The sequence below is a fragment of the Schistocerca nitens genome, chromosome 8 (assembly GCF_023898315.1).
Source record: "Schistocerca nitens isolate TAMUIC-IGC-003100 chromosome 8, iqSchNite1.1, whole genome shotgun sequence".
Lineage (NCBI taxonomy): Eukaryota > Metazoa > Arthropoda > Insecta > Orthoptera > Acrididae > Schistocerca > Schistocerca nitens.
This window is the reverse complement of record NC_064621.1, coordinates 299,969,700-299,987,995: the sequence shown is the minus strand read 5'-3', so window position 1 is coordinate 299,987,995 and position 18,296 is coordinate 299,969,700. Positions and strand designations below refer to the sequence as shown.

At 39.1% G+C, this 18,296-nt stretch overlaps 1 protein-coding gene across 1 annotated transcript in view; it reads right to left on the bottom strand.

Moving 5' to 3' along the window:
* The window catches only part of LOC126198531 (myotubularin-related protein 13), a 219,927-nt gene that overhangs the window by 17,661 nt on the left and 183,970 nt on the right, over positions 1-18,296 (bottom strand). The window lies entirely within an intron of this gene.

The window sequence follows — 18,296 nt, the reverse complement described above, 5'->3', positions numbered from 1 at the left end:
AATGCTGTCAATCAAAGAAATTAATGAAAATTAAGGCCACGTGGGTGGTGAGAACAAAAGACATGTTTTGACACCAGTTCACACCTGCGGAGTTCTGAGAAACTAGTGTCTGGGGGAAGAATCCAGATGGCATGTTTGGTGAAAAAGGCATTGAGGTCATGACTGTCAAGTTGTAGGGCACGCTCTGCAACAGGATATTGTGTGTTGCCACTTAACACCATCTGACCATGCCCATTCATCCTAATTGATAACTTGGGGGTAGCCATGTCAATATAAAAGGCCAAATAGCGTTTACGTAAATGCTGGTACAAGTGGTGGCAGGATGGTGCCTAGGCAAGTCTTACAGCAGAGACTGTCACATGGCTAGGAGCCATAGGGTACAGAAACATGTTCAAAGGCAGCATAGTGTCTGACAAGGGTACTGTGGAGATTGGGGTTGACAAAGAACTGTTCTAGGTGTTTAGGGCAAAATGTTGGACACAATGGACCTCTTTTCAAAGCATGATTTTAGGACACCACAGCCTTGTTGAAGTAACTGATTAACATATTCTAGATCTGGATAATACTGATAAGGAACCCCTTAAGTGCAAGGTCACAAGTTCAATCTTAAGTAAAGCTCATTTGAGACTATTGTATTAACAATTACGATAGGAAAAATATTAGTTGCTAATGATTCACCATGTGCATTAGGAGGGTGACAAAAAATGGATGTCTGGAAGGTGCAGAGATCAACCTTCCTGCGATGTATCTATTACATGTCACAAAATAGACAACTTCTACATACAAGAAATATTCCACACAAACCACGAACTTGGACCATGAGCACCAAGTGAAAAATGGTGTGCCACAGTGGTCACAAGTGTTCACACCATCAAGATTGAAGGCAAACGCCTTGGGAGTAACAAACAGTGTATGACATTCAGTTAGGTATCCACTCTTAAGAAATACACTATTATATTGGTGTAACGGGGTGATGAGAACTGATGGAATGAGATGGCATGCAACTGAATACGCAAGTCTGTGGGGAGGTTATCGTGAAACTGGCTATCTTTTGAGGCGTAGCTGTAGGTAGTGTGACAACATGTTTTATAGGTATAGAAAAAGTAAACATCCAGAGGCAGAATTTGTCCAGTGGTGGTATGAACTGTAATGTCACACACTTTTCAGGCTAGATAGTTTGCTCTAAAGGAGTACACAGACCAGGAATCAAGCAAAAACATGTTATTTTGACCAACTACTGGCCAAAAGCTGTGCTCATACTCTAGTAGTTGTTCTCTTACACCCATTTTCCCACTCTTACTTGCTGTGACAAAATATTCCCTACTGTCCTTGCACAACTGCACCCATGAGACAGAATCGCATGGGGCAGAGCACCTCCAACTTCTTGCAGCACGATAAATAACTTTCCAGCCAATTTACCATCCAGATAAACAGTTGGCATAATTGTATACGAATGCGTTAAAGCACTGATGTTAGTTGATCTTGATACAACTCCCTTGGTACTTGCCAGCCGGGGTGGCTGAGCGGTTCTAGGCGCTACAGTCTGGAATCGCGCGACCGCTACAGTCGCAGGTTTGAATCCTGCCTCGGGCATGGATGTGTGTGACGTCCTTAAGTTAGTTAGGTTTAAGTAGTTCTAAGTTCTAGGGGACTGATGACCTCAGAAGTTAAGTGCCATAGTGCTCAGAGCCATTTTGAACCTTGGTATTTCTAATTTACAGGAATCCTTTCACACACATTTCCTCTTCGAATCCCAATTGGTCGAAGATGAAAACAAATTCCTTACTGAACAATGGAATAAGTTTGTTTATCTCATCTAGAAATTTTCGGACCAATTCCACAGTTTGCTGTGCATTGTCAAGTTGATGCCGTGTTTGAAATTTCAGTATCTTATGTCTTCCAATATCATAGCACTTTTGAACTTTCGCAACCATCCACAGCTTCCATTGAAATTACTGAAATCAATGCCACATGTAGTTTGATGTGCATAATGTAGCCAGTCACTATCATGCACATCCTGTAAATTGTATCACACATCCTCGAAACGTGCAAACACCAGTATTTATAACCACTGTGCCTTGTCCTCCTTTGAATGCCTGTAGTTTTTTCTACGTATTATATAGTGAAATTGCTGCAGACTTATTTGAAATCTGTTCATAACTGTTTTTTTACTAAGCTGTAGATGAACTACATGGCTGTTTCAATATCACTTTCACTTGTTAAGCACATATCTTCACGTACATTGTTCACACAGTCGAGCGTATATGACACCACACATTCCACTGACTCATCTTGCAGAAACGTTAATATTTTATCTGCCACTTCTTTCTCAATCTGTGGAATTCCTTGGGTTCCTTTCTGTTGAAATGTCAAATTTGTCAACAGTTGTTTAAGATACGGTTATTTTAGATATAATGCAATGTTTGCTTTGTTTATCGTTTCCATTCCTCTGCTTTGTATCAACACCACTAGCACTGTAGCACTGTTGTGAGTTACTTGTTGACTAAGCAATTCAACTATTTGCTGTGCTCACCAATGGATACCTCCAGTCCCGTCCCTGTTGCAATCAGCACCCAATACTGTGGTTGCTTGGTAAGCAATATGTACCGTGTTAAAGGCTGCAAAACTCATTGGTTTTCATGGCATCACACTCAAGGCGCTCCTTGTGAGTGACAAGGGGTTTAACCCTCAGCTTTTTTTTTTGTGTGTGTGGGGGGGGGGGGGGGGCAGCTGTAGCAGGGTTGGATGTGATGCCTCGGGAAATAGGTTTTTGAACTAGGTTGGTGGGGTAATTAAGTCCAGTGAAGGCTGAGGTGAGATTGGTGGTGTATTGCTGTAAAGAGTCTGCATCTCAACAAATATGTTTGCCAATGCCAAAACTATATGGGAGGGAATGTCTGACATGGAAAGGATGGCAACTGTCAAAATGTGCATGATGTTTTGTCAGTAATCACTGTCTTGCACATTATGCTATTTCCACCCTCTTAAGCTCTCAGGTTTCCAAATCTAGTTCAGACCAGTCTCCAACAATCACTTTTTCCTTCTCATCCCGTCTGGTAAGTCTCCCCTGATCCCCAATTCTCAGCAACTTTTCCAAATTATCCCAATTTTCTAAATCTCATCAGAGTGTTTTCTCCAACCCTCTTTGCTCCCCTTCAATCATCCTGCCAGAAGAAAGAACAACTGACGCTGAAAGCTTGCAAATTTCAGTACCTTTTTACATGTCCTCTCCTGCTGCCACTTGATGATTAGATTTTTTTACCTGTCCAAATACATGATAAATAAAAGATCTGGGTGTTAGTCATCCAGTTTTTAATGTTTTTTACTCATGAAACATCTTCCATGGCCTGTAATACATGCATAAAAGTTAATGTATACACTAGACATATACATACACAAGAATGCAAGTAACAACAGTTTTTAAAAAGGGTTTTGGTATTAACAAATGTTGACAGGTTATAAACATGTTGCTTGGTTCTTAAATGTTGGCATTATATCATAAACAGAATAAATAAGATGCAGAAACACAAAAATGTATTCCTAAAACAAGAGGCAAAGATGGGGTAGCATGGTAGTGTGAGATAGGTCTTTCATCAGCTCTTAGGTATCCCACCGAATGGGCTTACCATTAAAATGAGCATCTTGGGCTGTCACCCATCCTCCCACAAGAACATCTACATCCACATCTGCATCTATACTCTGCAAACCACCATGAGGTGCTTGGCAGAGCATACATCCCGTTGTACCAGTTATTAGGGTTTCTTCCTGTTCCATTCACCATTCCAATATGGGGTGCTGGAAGAATGACTGACTGAATACCTCTGTGTATGGAGTAATTATTCTTATCTTATCCCCACAATCCCTATGTGAGTGATATATAGAGGATTGTAGTATATTCCTAGAATCATCATTTAAAGCCGGTTCCTGAGACTTTTTTAATAGACTTTCTCGGGACAGTTTACGTCTACCTTCATGTTGCTTCCAGTTCAGCTCCTTCAGTATCTCTGTGATACTCTCCCATGGATTAAACAAACCTGTGACAATTTGTGCTGACCTTCTCTGTATATGTTCAATATCCCCCATTAGTCCTATTTGGTACAAGTCCCACACACTATAACAATATTCTAGAACAGGTCACAAGAGTGATTTGTAAGCAATCTCCTCTGTAGACTGATTAAACTTCCCCAGTATTCTACCAATAAACCAAAGTCTACCACCTGCTTTACCCACGACTGAACCTATGTGATCATTCCATTTAATATCCCTAAAAAGTGTTACACCCAGGCATTTGTAAGAGTTGGCTGATTCCAACAGTGATTCATTGATATTACAGTCATAGGACACAATATTATGAGAAGGAAAGTTTATCAAGATTTGACTGCATATTTATGCAGCTTCTTTCAGATAGTACTTCATTACAGATAAATGTATGATCTGCAAAAAACCTAATTTTACTATTAATACAGTCTGCAAGGTCATTACTATATAATATCAACAGTAAGAGTCCCAACACACCTCCCTGGGGCACACCCAAAGTTACTTCTACAATTAACTATGACTCTCCATTCAAGTTAACAGACTGGCCTCCCTACCAGAAAGTCCTCAATTCAGTCACAAATTTCACTTGATACCCCCATATGATCATACTTTTGACAATAAGTGTACATATAGTACCAAGTCAAATGCTTTTCTGAAATCAAGAAACACTTCATCTACCTGCTTGCCTTGATCCATAGCTTCAGTATGTCATGTGGTAGAAGCACGAGTTGGGTTTCACATTGTTGACTTTTTGGAAATCCATGTTGGTTGGCATTTAGAGGGTCGTTGTGTTCAAGATATCTCTTTATGTTTGAGCTCAGAATATGTTCTAAGATTCTACAACAAATCGATGACAAGGATACTGGATGTTAGTTTTGTGGATCACTTCTAGTGCCCTTCTTATAGACAGGTGTGACCTGTGGCTTTTTCCAAGAACTGGGCCCATCCCCATCCGCGCAAAAGTGAACTTCAAAAACTTATTCATTTAACAAAACCTTTGGATGACTTGATCAAAATTGATACCTTAAAGAGAAGATTGCCATCAGCAATGCAGTTGAGTTTAGTTCATTGTCCTGATAGTAATGTTGAGCAGTTTCTCAATGATATTGAAAAGTTGGATAGGGTAACAAAAGGACACACAGTGGGTTTACTCAGAAAGGTAGTGGTCAAAATTGGGGAAATGATAACTTTCAAAAAAGGGAACAAAACAATTATCATGGTGTCAGTCAAAATTCAAGGGGATATAACAATAATTTTCAAAAGAAGGACCATAATTTTCATCCAAAACAAGAACAACATTTTTGCGGAAATAATCAACAAAATAGAGAACACTTTGGGGGTCAAAATCACAAATTTTGCTAGAGATCAGTTCAATAAAAACTACCAACAATCAGGTAATGTTTGGCATAGGAATGGGAACAGAAATGTTGATCAGAGACATTGGCAGAACCACAATCAGCAGTTTAAACAGGAACCAGTTGTAATTCAGGAAATAAAAAACGAGTAGACACCCCCTTGAAGGTCCGCAAGGTTGAGGAAGAAGGTGAGCATGATGAAAGGACCAATGGATGTGATTATCATAAACCCAAACATGACAGTTCCAAACCTAAGCAATCACATGAGGTCATTAGTTGTTACTTATTGAAGAAATTTCAAGAGGAAAATAATGATGATACTGATAAAGATAAATTTTCAGTACACAAGAACATACAGTAGATAAAAGTAATTGTGATTCATTTAATTTAACAGAGTTTTACACTTGGGCAGAAAAGAACAACATTTTGTCAGATGATGTAATTTGTAGTAGTTCAGAGACGTGTGTGAATGAAAGAGAGAATGCACGCTGTGAGAATGAAAGTATTGTTGAAAGGGATAATGATGTTGATGATAAAGTTGATAATGATGGTAATGGTATTGATGATGTTGAGGAAAGGTGTTTCATTAGTTTAAATAGGGAGTTTGGTATACACATGGTTGAAAATGGATTAAATAGTGAGAATATTGTAGAAATTCCCAGGGATGTTACCAGGATGAATAAGGCTCGCAAGCAGGGTGTATGTGAAAGTGTGAATTTTGATGTTGTTGGTAAAGAATCTGACTACACAAATAATGATGACACATGTATAACTTCTAGCCTAAGTGAAACTTTTACAGATTCTAATGACACACACACACACACACACACACACACACACACACACACACACACACACACTTCTTATGATCTATGGCTGAACAGTGAAACTATTTCTTTTGACAAGAACTTTAGAAAGATGCTGCTTATTAATGTATGTGAAACTATATGTCCTGAGTGGTGGAAAAAGATGAGATATTTTATTTTTGAAAAGCTGAAGGATAAGTACTTGAATAGTATACAATGTGATCTGAATGAAAATTCTTGGCTATTTGAGATAATAATAGAGAGTACTAATGAAAATTTTGTATCTTGTGCAAATTTTATAACTGTGACAAATAATACATATAATGGTATACCATATGATTCTGATAAGTATAGGTTTGGGGAAATTGAAAGTGATTTATTACATGAGGATACAGGTTCTGAGAAAAGTGATCAATTTTGCAGTCCTTATATAAAAGTTCAAATTGGGTCATGGATTGGTAAATGTTTAATTGATACAGGAAGTGAGATCTCGGGAATATCTGAAAGGTTAAGCAAGAAATTGAAAGTGGGGAAAGATTATGTTGAAATGCCAGTTGTTGGGGTAAAGATAAAAGGTGCTACTGGGAAAAGCAGTAAATTGGTAAAAAGCCAGGCTTTAGTGACATTTTTAATTGAAGGCAAGTTGTTCACACATGGATGTTTTGTAATTCAGGAATTTAATGAGGATTTTCTTTTGGGTATGAATTGGATAGTAAAAGTAAATACAGCATTTGATTGAGTTGGAAGAAAACTTTTGATAGAAACTAGCGAAAGGCAATACATTCAGACAAATTTTGTGAACACACTTGGTAATCAGAATAATGGAAATTTTGACAGTATCAATTTACTAAAAGAAAATAGATTGGAGAATATTGAAATTCATAGATTTCATACTAATGAAGTTGAATTTGGGAATTTAGTAAATTTGAAAATTTCAGAAACACAAAATTTATCTGGGGAGCAAAAACAATAGTTAGAAAATCTGCTGTGGGAATACAGTGATGTTTTCAGTGACATACCTGGTAAGGTAAAGGTTTATCACTGTGAGCTCCAGGTAAAACCTCATGAACCATTTTTCATAAAACCATACAATATTGCAATATAAAAAGACCTGCTGTCGAGAAAGAGCTGAAAAAGATGGAAGGATGTAATATAATAGAAAGGAGTATCAGTGCATATAATAATCCTTTAGTAGTTGTTTCGAAAAAAAAAAAAAAGGTGGAGTAAGATTGGTTGTGGACTCTAGACACTTAATCAAAATTTTGTTCAGACAGACAGACCATCCCAAAAATATTGATGAGTTACTCTATAAATTTACAGATATAAAATATATGTCAAGTTTGGATCTAACTTCGGGTTTTCATGAGGTACCACTTTCGGTTAATTCTAGAAAATATACTGCTTTCTTGTACAATGGTAAGAGTTACCAATATTGTGTTGTGTCATTTGGGTTAAATTCTTCTGTTTCCGAATTTATAAGAGCTTTGGATCATGTACTGGGGCAAGAACTTGCATCTAAACTGATAATTTATATAGATGACTTTTGGTTACAGGGCAAAATTGGGAGGAACATTTTTCGATTTTGAAGTCAGTTTGTGAAAAACTTAGAAAAGGGGGAATGACATTGAAATTAGAGAAATGTAAGTTTGCAGTTTCTGAATTAAAATTTTTGGGTCATGTTGTCACAGACAAGGGAATTTTAGCAGATCCAGAAAAAAAATAAAGCAATTTCAGAAATTCCTATTCCTAAGACTAAAAAACAATTAAAGTCGTTCTTTGGGTTATGTGGTTATTACCGAAAACATGTAAGTGATCAGAGTCTGAATGCACCATGTTTAAGTCAGTTACTTTAGAAAAACACTGTTTGGGTTTGGGATAAAAGTTGTCAGGAAGAGTTTGATAAAATTACCCAAGAGTTGAGGAAGCAACACTTATTACACAGACCTGATTTTAATTTACCATTTTGTTTGAACACTGATAGCAGTAATTATGGGCTTGGAGCAGAGTTATTTCAAGAAAGAGTAGAGAATGGAGTTAAGATAGATTGTACCATAGCATTTGCAAGCAGAATATTGCTCAAGCATGAAAAAAATTATACAGTCACAGAGAAGGAACTTTTGGCAATTCATTGGACTTTTACAAAATTTAGAATTTACCTTATTGGACATAAAACCATAGTATTTTCAGATCACAAAGCTTTGAGTTACTTACAAGAGTGCAAATTATACCACAATAGATTGACCAGATGGGCAATATTTCTGCAACAGTTTGACTTTGAAATCAAGCATGTAAAAGGTTCTGAGAATGTAGTAGCTGATTGTTTCAAGGTTACCAATTGGGGGAGAAAACGAGATTTTTGGAAAAGAGGAGGAAAAGCAATTTAAAATTAGATACCTGAAAGGGGTAGAAAATAAGAAAACAATTAGAACTGTGTGTAACAAAATTAGAAAAAACCAAAATTAAGATCAAAGTTGGAAATTAATCAAAGAATGTTTAGGCAAGAAGGGGTATGAGGAACTTGATAAATTTTACAAATTACGTAAGGGGATTTTATTTCGGAGAACAGATGTAGATTCTGGTAATTGGAAACTGTGTTGGCCAGAGGCAGATGCTGAAAAGCTGATTATTTACATACATGAAAGTTTTGGTCATTGTGGGATACAAGAAAACGTTTGTTTTTACAATATTGGAAAGAAGGTAAGAAAAGAATTGGCAACCTGTGACAAATGTCAAAGAGTTAAAGTGAGCAATCAAAGACGTGGTGGAGAGATGCAAAACATTATTCTGGAAAAACTTTTAGATATTATCGCTGTGGACTTATATGGAATGTTACCAGAGAGTAAAGGTGGTCACTGTTACATTTTTGTTATGGTAGATGTATTTCCAAAATTAATTAAACTATATCCAGTGAAAAAAAGCTACTAGCCATGAAATTATAATAAAAATTGAAAGAGATTATTTCGCACAGGTGGGTAAACCAAAAGCTATATTATCAGATAATGGTTCACAGTTCACCTCTAAAATTTGGAAAAAGTTTATTGAAAGATCAAAATTGAAGCATATACTTATATCTGTTTATTCTCCATCCACCAATCCTGCAGAAAGATATATGAGGGAAATTGGGAGACTTTGCAGAACCTATTGTAGCCACAAACATCCAACCTGGTTTGAGCACATTCGAAATTTTGAAGATATTATGAATAGCCTCCAACATAGTTCCACAGGATTTTCACCGTATGAGATGATGTTTAATATCAGACCTCCAAATCTTATATCAGAACTTATTGAATTTCCTAAATGTACACCTTTCACTATGCAAGAGAGAGAAGATATTGTCAGGGAAACTATGAGGTAACAAAGGGAAAAAGAGGAATAAAAGACACAACAACAAGGTAAAATTAACCACTTTCAAAACTGGGGATCTTGTTCTGGTCAAATCTCATGAAAAATCAAAAATGTTAACTTCAGAAATTAAAAAATTCTTTGATATCTATATTGGGCCTTTTGAAGTCAGAAAATCCACACCCTAATGCTTATCGTTTGGTATACCCTAAGTCAAAGAAATTATTTGGTCTCAGGAACGTTGTCTCTTTGAAACAATATAAACAGAAATCAGAATTTCAAAATTTAAATAACCTATTATCATCTAAAACAAAAGTCCTCCACTGGAATATGCTTGCTGGAACAAAACTACCTGTACAACCAAATATGTATATTTGCATGTATAAATTAATAATCTGAAGTCACGTGTTAATTGAAACTGATGAAAAAACACTGTTGTAACAAAGAATGAGAGAAAGATTTATTTTTACTTTTTTACAAAAAACAAGTCTCCATAGTGAGCATTTCTGAATTTTTCTAATTTTTGGAGGCTAAGTCTTCCCTGTGGGTGAAGGCATGCATGTGAGGACATGCATGCAAAGGTATAAGTTTCAAAACCAATTTTAGATAAAGCCTCATGATGTATGAGCAATTTATTGTTCTTTATACTGATGTTGTGGGGAGCGAAAGTACTCTTCAAAAGAATGTGACTTGTAGCAATATTGTAGTAGAGGGGCAAGTGTACATAAATAATATTTTTAAAAAATTTAGATAATACTGATGTATCTATAGCTGTACTAAAAGAAAGAAAAGCATAAAAAATATATATATAAAATTCAAAAAGAAAATCATAAGAAAAAAATATACAAAATTAAAAAAAACATGAGTATAAAAATACATATATAACATTCAAAAAGTAAATCATAAGCAATATATATATAGTTATAATAGAGGGAAACATTCCACGTAGGAAAAATATATCTAAAAACAAAGATGATGTGACTTACCAAATGAAAGTGCTGGCAGGTCAACAGACACACAAACAAACACAAACATACACACAAAATTCAAGCTTTCGCAACAAACTGTTGCCTCATCAGGAAAGAGGGAAGGAGAGGGAAAGACGAAAGGATGTGGGTTTTAAGGGAGAGGGTAAGGAGTCATTCCAATCCCGGGAGCGGAAAGACTTACCTTAGGGGGAAAAAAGGACGGGTATACACTCGCGCACACACACACATATCTATCCACACATATACAGACACAAGCAGACATATTTAAAGACAAAGAGTTTGGGCAGAGATGTCAGTCAAGGCAGAAGTGCAGAGGCAAAGATGTTGTTGAATGACAGGTGAGGTATGAGTGGCGGCAACTTGAAATTAGCGGAGATTGAGGCCTGGTGGATAACGGGAAGAGAGGATATATTGAAGAGCAAGTTCCCATCTCCGGAGTTCGGATAGGTTGGTGTTAGTGGGAAGTATCCAGATAACCCGGACGGTGTAACACTGTGCCAAGATGTGCTGGCCGTGCACCAAGGCATGTTTAGCCACAGGGTGATCCTCATTACCAACAAACACTGTCTGCCTGTGTCCATTCATGCGAATGGACAGTTTGTTGCTGGTCATTCCCACATAGAATGCGTCACAGTGTAGGCAGGTCAGTTGGTAGATCATGTGGGTGCTTTCACACGTGGCTCTGCCTTTGATCGTGTACACCCTCCGGGTTACAGGACTGGAGTAGGTGGTGGTGGGAGGGTGCATGGGACAGGTTTTACACCGGGGGCGGTTACAAGGGTAGGAGCCAGAGGGTAGGGAAGGTGGTTTGGGGATTTCATAGGGATGAACTAAGAGGTTACGAAGGTTAGGTGGACGGCGGAAAGACACTCTTGGTGGAGTGGGGAGGATTTCATGAAGGATGGATCTCATTTCAGGGCAGGATTTGAGGAAGTCGTATCCCTGCTGGAGAGCCACATTCAGAATCTGATCCAGTCCAGGAAAGTATCCTGTCACAAGTGGGGCACTTTTGTGGTTCTTCTGTGGGAGGTTCTGGGTTTGAGAGGATGAGGAAGTGGCTCTGGTTATTTGCTTCTGTACCAGGTCGGGAGGGTAGTTGCGGGATGCGAAAGCTGTTGTCAGGTTGTTGGTGTAATGCTTCAGGGATTCCGGACTGGAGCAGATTCGTTTGCCACAAAGACCTAGGCTGTAGGGAAGGGACCGTTTGATGTGGAATGGGTGGCAGCTGTCGTAATGGAGGTACTGTTGCTTGTTGGTGGGTTTGATGTGGACGGACGTGTGAAGCTGCCCATTGGACAGGTGGAGGTCAACATCAAGGAAAGTGGCATGGGATTTGGAGTAGGACCAGGTGAATCTGATGGAACCAAAGGAGTTGAGGTTGGAGAGGAAATTCTGGAGTTCTTCTTCACTGTGAGTCCAGATCATGAAGATGTCATCAATAAATCTGTACCAAACTTTGGGTTGGCAGGCCTGGGTAACCAAGAAGGTTTCCTCTAAGCGACCCATGAATAGGTTGGCGTACGAAGGGGCCATCCTGGTACCCATGGCTGTTCCCTTCAATTGTTGGTATGTCTGGCCTTCAAAAGTGAAGAAGTTGTGGGTCAGGATGAAGCTGGCTAAGGTAATGAGGAAAGAGGTTTTAGGTAGGGTGGCAGGTGATCGGTGTGAAAGGAATTGCTCCATCGCAGCGAGGCCCTGGATGTGCGGGATATTTGTGTATAAGGAAGTGGCATCAATGGTTACAAGGATGGTTTCTGGGGGTAACGGATTGGGTAAGGATTCCAGGCGTTCGAGAAAGTGGTTGGTGTCTTTGATGAAGGATGGGAGACTGCATGTAATGGGTTGAAGGTGTTGATCTACGTAGGCAGAGATACGTTCTGTGGGGGCTTGGTAACCAGCTACAATGGGGCGGCCGGGATGATTGGGTTTGTGAATTTTAGGAAGAAGGTAGAAGGTAGGGGTGCGGGGTGTCGGTGGGGTCAGGAGGTTGATGGAGTCAGGTGAAAGGTTTTGTAGGGGGTCTAAGGTTCTGAGGATTCCTTGAAGCTCCGCGTGGACATCAGGAATGGGATTATCTTGGCAAACTTTGTATGTGGAGTTGTCTGAAAGCTGACGCAGTCCCTCAGCCACATACTCCCGACGATCAAGTACCATGGTCGTGGAACCCTTGTCCGCCGGAAGAATGACGATGGACCGGTCAGCCTTCAGATCATGGATAGCCTGGGCTTCAGCAGTGGTGATGTTGGGAGTAGGATTAAGGTTTTTTAAGAAGGATTGAGAGGCAAGGCTGGAAGTCAGAAATTCCTGGAAGGTTTGGAGAGGGTGATTTTGAGGAAGAGGAGGTGGGTCCCGCTGTGACGGAGGACGGAACTGTTCCAGGCAGGGTTCAATTTGGATAGTGTCTTGGGGAGTTGGATCATTAGGAGTATGATTAGGATCATTTTTCTTCGTGGCAAAGTGATACTTCCAGATATATATATATAATAGAGGGAAACATTCCACGTGGGAAAAATATATGTAAAAACAACGATGATGTGACTTACCGAACGAAAGCGCTGGCAGGTCGATAGACACACAAACAAACACAAACACACACACAAAATTCAAGCTTTCGCAACAAACTGTTGCCTCATCAGGAAAGAGGGGAAGGAGAGGGAAAGACTAAAGGATGTGGGTTTTAAGGGAGAGGGTAAGGAGTCATTCCAATCCCGGGAGCGGAAAGACTTACCTTAGGGGGAAAAAAGGACAGGTATACACTCGCACACACGCACATATTCATCCACACATATACAGACACAAGCAGACATATATAGACCCTTAAAACCCACATCCTTTAGTCTTTCCCTCTCCTTCCCCTCTTTCCTGATGAGGCAACCGTTTGTTGCGAAAGCTTGAATTTTGTGTGTGTGTGTTTGTGTGTCTATCGACCTGCCAGCGCTTTCGTTCGGTAAGTCACATCATATATATATATACAAAATAAAAAGAAACTACGAGTAAAAAAAATACATAAAAAATTCCAAAAGAAAATCAGAAGTAAAAATATATAAAAGGCAAATATATAGAAAAAAAACACTACACTATATATGTCCAGTATCATTTTTTATTGTACAATGTGTAAGCAAAATGAAATTATTAACATTAACATGGGGAACAAAACATTTAATTATGAGAACCAGTTGGCACAGTGTGACCAAAGAAGTGGTTGTAGATATCTTATTCTAGCAAATGAGTTTTATCTTACTATTATTTTCAATCTGTATGCTGTATTTTCGAATATTTCTCATGTATGTTTTATGCCATGTATATTTGCCATGTTAAATAATTTCTTTACTTGAATTTTTTGTGTATGAGATTGATGGGGAAGGATCATTGCAACAACAGCCAGTAACAAGTCCACAGATTCAAAGAGTCCAAATTTGGAAGAGGTTATCAGACTGCATCAATAATGTACTAATTGTGTAATACAGATCCATTACTGAGTGTGGTCGGGATTTTGTTGTATATGTTCATAACAACAAAAGTCCTGGGGAGCAGCTGTAATGGATCTGGGAGATGTGTTATGTTCTACTGTATTTGTCGATACCAAATTTAATGAGGGAAGTTGTAAATGTTTTCTTATATTTTTGTCAGAATTTTTTAAATTGTAATTTGTCTTATTTTATGCTAATTTACTTATATTTTTGAGAGTGACAGCATATTGACTACTATTAGTAGATGTGACGAAGAATATCAAAGAGACTGGTTACAAGTGGAAACTTGTGTGTTGTGTAAAATGTCTTTGACGCTGGAGTCGTCTTTGACCATAGTCAGTCGGCAGTGAACTCTTGGTGTGTGTTGACGGTAGAACAATGTGCAGGTCGCCGTTATAAATATTTGCTAGTGAACAGAAAAAAAAATTATGTTACTACTTTTTTATATAAACTTTAAGAAGAAACTACATTAGAAGAAATGGTATTTGAAGCACCAAAAATGAGGCAAACGCATTGAACCAGGTCATTTCTGCAGCTGACGAAACTGCATTGTGGAATCATACTTCCACTAGACGACTGAAGCCAAGACAAATATCGTCTTGTAAACATTTCACGATGAAGGTACTGTCACAAAATATGCTAAATATTAATATAATAGAGGGAAACATTCCACGTGGGATATGCTAAATATAGTATATAAAAATAATGAGCATATTTCAAACTGTAAAGTGAAATAAGAGAACAATTGCTTTGAACAAAGATACACCTACTGTTCTGAAAATATTTTTAAAGAGCACAGCTTAGTAATGATGATGACAGGATTAGTTTATCGCAACACTCACGACTGTTCAAAACTTCACAATGTATCACAATACAGACGGATATTTATACAATCAATGAAAGATTACACAGAAGTGACATGAGCAGAAAAATATGGGAATCTAGAACTTCAAAATCGGCACCCGATCTTGTACACACAGTCTCACATAAGGGAAAATTCCAAAGTCAGCTGTTACAAATAAATAAACGTGTGTATTGCATGGATTTTTCACTTTGCTGATTTTATGCACACTTCTACACTGGTGCACCAAGGAGGAATACTGCAATGTTAAGTTTATCGTAATCAATATTGCTGAACAGTGCAACACCAACAAAGCATGTCTTCTGCCTGTTACAGCAAACAATGTCCTCATCTTTTCCCATTCAATCATTCCCTCAGCCTCACCCATCTGGTCCTTCGTAATCATGCAATCCAATTTCAAACTATATCTGATGACTGCTACACCTTTTGCAAAATTCTTTAGTTCTCTGACCACAGCTTTCTTAATTCTATTATTTCAATTGAGACTCTTAGCCTTCAGAGCTTGGAACAGCATTCCCAGCACCATCTGAAGAAGCTGCCCCACCTATTGCTGCCATATGTCCACATGGGTTTACAATAACCAGGGAAGGATCTTCTTTCCTTTACCTGTTGTAGAATGAACATTTCTTTGTCACACATCCCACTGATAACAGGCAACCAAAACCCCACACATAGCCTTGTGTGAAACAGTTTCAATCTCTCTTCAACCCTGATCTTCATCTCCTTCCACCTAGTCATTGCCTGGTTTTCTTTCAGGAGCTCCTCACTTCTAACATGGTTTATCTTCCTTTTCTAAATCCCTCCCCACTGAGTCTAAAGTCATGGAACACACAGCTGGCCGTAACCAGAAAAATAATCCAGACCTCATCATTCTTCCCACAGACAAGGCTTCATTACAATAGTCCAGACCCATTGATACTATGTAACTGACGGTCTCTACCAACTTCCCAATACCTAGCGTACAAACCCTGTGACCATTATCCCATACCAGAAGTCCAACAGGACCTCAAGCAGCTCCTCAGAGCCTCAGGTCCAGCCGAAAACTTGACATCTGAATCCATCTCCCTCCTCACACCAGCAAACCCGCCCCCCCCCCCCCCCCCCCACACCCAATCACACTCCTAACTTTTTTCTACTCCCCAAATTACACAAACCCAGGCCCATAAGTCCTCCCACTGGTTGTTCCAGTATGGCTGGGTACAATGCTGCCACTGAAAGAGCCTCTGTCTTTGTTGACCAACAGCTATAGACCATTGTCTTTAATCTCCCACACAACATTCAAGAAACAATTCCCTCACTGCATTTCACTGTTACTGTGCTGTTGCCATCACATTCCTTGTTGATCATTGAGGATGTGATCCCTTTCCTAATGTCCTCCTGATATCAAACCTAGCACCTCTTTCCTTATCCTCCTTGCCAACCACATCCACACCCACAATTTTTTCACTTTCGAAAGCCACATCAAATCTGTTGTCCTCCCATGGGTACTTGTATCGCACCTTCTTATGCCAAATTATTTATGGGCCATCTAGAGGAATCCTTCCGTTCCACTCAACATCTGAGACTCCTTGTCTGGTTCAGATTCGTTGACAGCATTTTCATGATCTAAACTCATGAAAGGACAACTTGTGCTCCTTCCTCCATAAACTTACCACCTATTCTCAAATCAGCTTCACCTGGTCCTTCTCAAGTCAATGAACCACCTTCATAGATGTTGATCTCCACCTCTCAGATGGCTCCATAAACGTGTCCCTTCATATCAAGCACAACGAACCACTAATAGTACCTCCATCTCCAATTTGACAGCTGTCACCCATTCCATGTCAAAAAGTCTCTTCCACATTGCCTCACAAGCTGTGGACACCTCATCTGTAATGGAAAGCAGGAGTTGTCAAAATATACTGATAACCTTACCAGAACCATGACAGAAAATATCCTATCCAGCTTGTCCATGAATAGGTCTCCCATGGCATCTCCTCCTCTGACACCAATAAATTTGTTAACCAGCTACCGACCAGCAATCCTCTAATCACCCAGTATCACCCTGATCTTGAAAGGCTCAACTATACCCTTCATCAGGGCTTCAACTACATCTCATTATGCACTGAGAAGAGGGACATCATACCAAAATCACCAAAAGTAGTGTTCTGTCACTCACCCAACCAACAGAATATCCTTGTTCATACCTACTCCAATCTTACTCTCAATCCTGCACTCCACATCCGTGGCTGACAGATGTGCAAGACCTGTCTCACACATCCACCCATGACCTCCTAGGTCAGCACAGTCACAGGCATGTTCTATCCAATAAAAGGCATGGCCATCTTGTATCAGCTATTAGGCAATTACTATACAGCATTCTATGTGGGCATGACAATGGCATGGGGCCTTATATGTAAGTGGACCAAACTGAACGATCTATTTGCTGATCATGCAGCACATCACAACATTAATTGCTTCAATGACTGCTTCATTGTGTGGGCCATTTAGATTCTCCATCACAAGTTTCTTTGAACTATGCAGATGGGAACTGTGTCTCAATCACATCTGCACTCTCTCAGTTCTCCTGGCCTAAACCTCCGCTAACCTGTTTTCCACTATCTCACCTTATCTTTTCTGTTTCTCTTCTGTTCACACCACGACTTCCCCCATCATGATTGTGTACTGCTCCCACTGCTGCCCCCCCCCCCCCCCCCCCCTCTCTCTCTCTCTCTCTCTCACTGTGTGTGTGTGTGTGTGTGTGTGTGTGTGTGTGTATCTCGTCCTCCCCCATTATCCATTATTCCAGCCCTCTCTCTTACTCCCTTACTCTCCCCCCCTTAATGCCTCCCTCTTCACCATCACATTTGTTTCCTCCACCAATCTCCCCCCCCCCTCCCCCTCTGTATCCCTTATATGTTTAACCTTTGAACTACTTTCTTCTGTGCAGCTGCTGGGTCATATGGCGAAAGATCTGCCTCAATGTATCCTGCTAGGAGTGGTAGTTATCATTGAAACAACTGGTTTTCTCTTTTATCAGTTTTTCCTATGCCAGGTAAATCTGACTGTTAAAGCTGCTCAAAAGAACCGGTTCCTCAAATAACCTGTCTTTTCTTTTTTTTATTCCTGTAATAAATGTAGAAATCGAACAAAGATTGAAAAATGTTGACTCTCTCAGTTTCAACATTTATAGAATCAAAATATTAAATTAAAAAAGCAAATAAAACTGTCTGTCCACCATTCACTGCTTTTCTTCGAAAGTGGTAAGTGTTGAACACTACAAAAGAGAATCACCAGTAGTCTCTTACCGAATCTAATTTTTTTAAACTCTGCTCAAAAATCATGTTGTTATTGAGGAACATAATACTGTTTGGGCATTATGAATAGTCAGTGCTAAAAGGGTGGAACTGAGGTTGAAGAACTCTGTTTTTCATTTTAATTTGTGTTTTCAATGG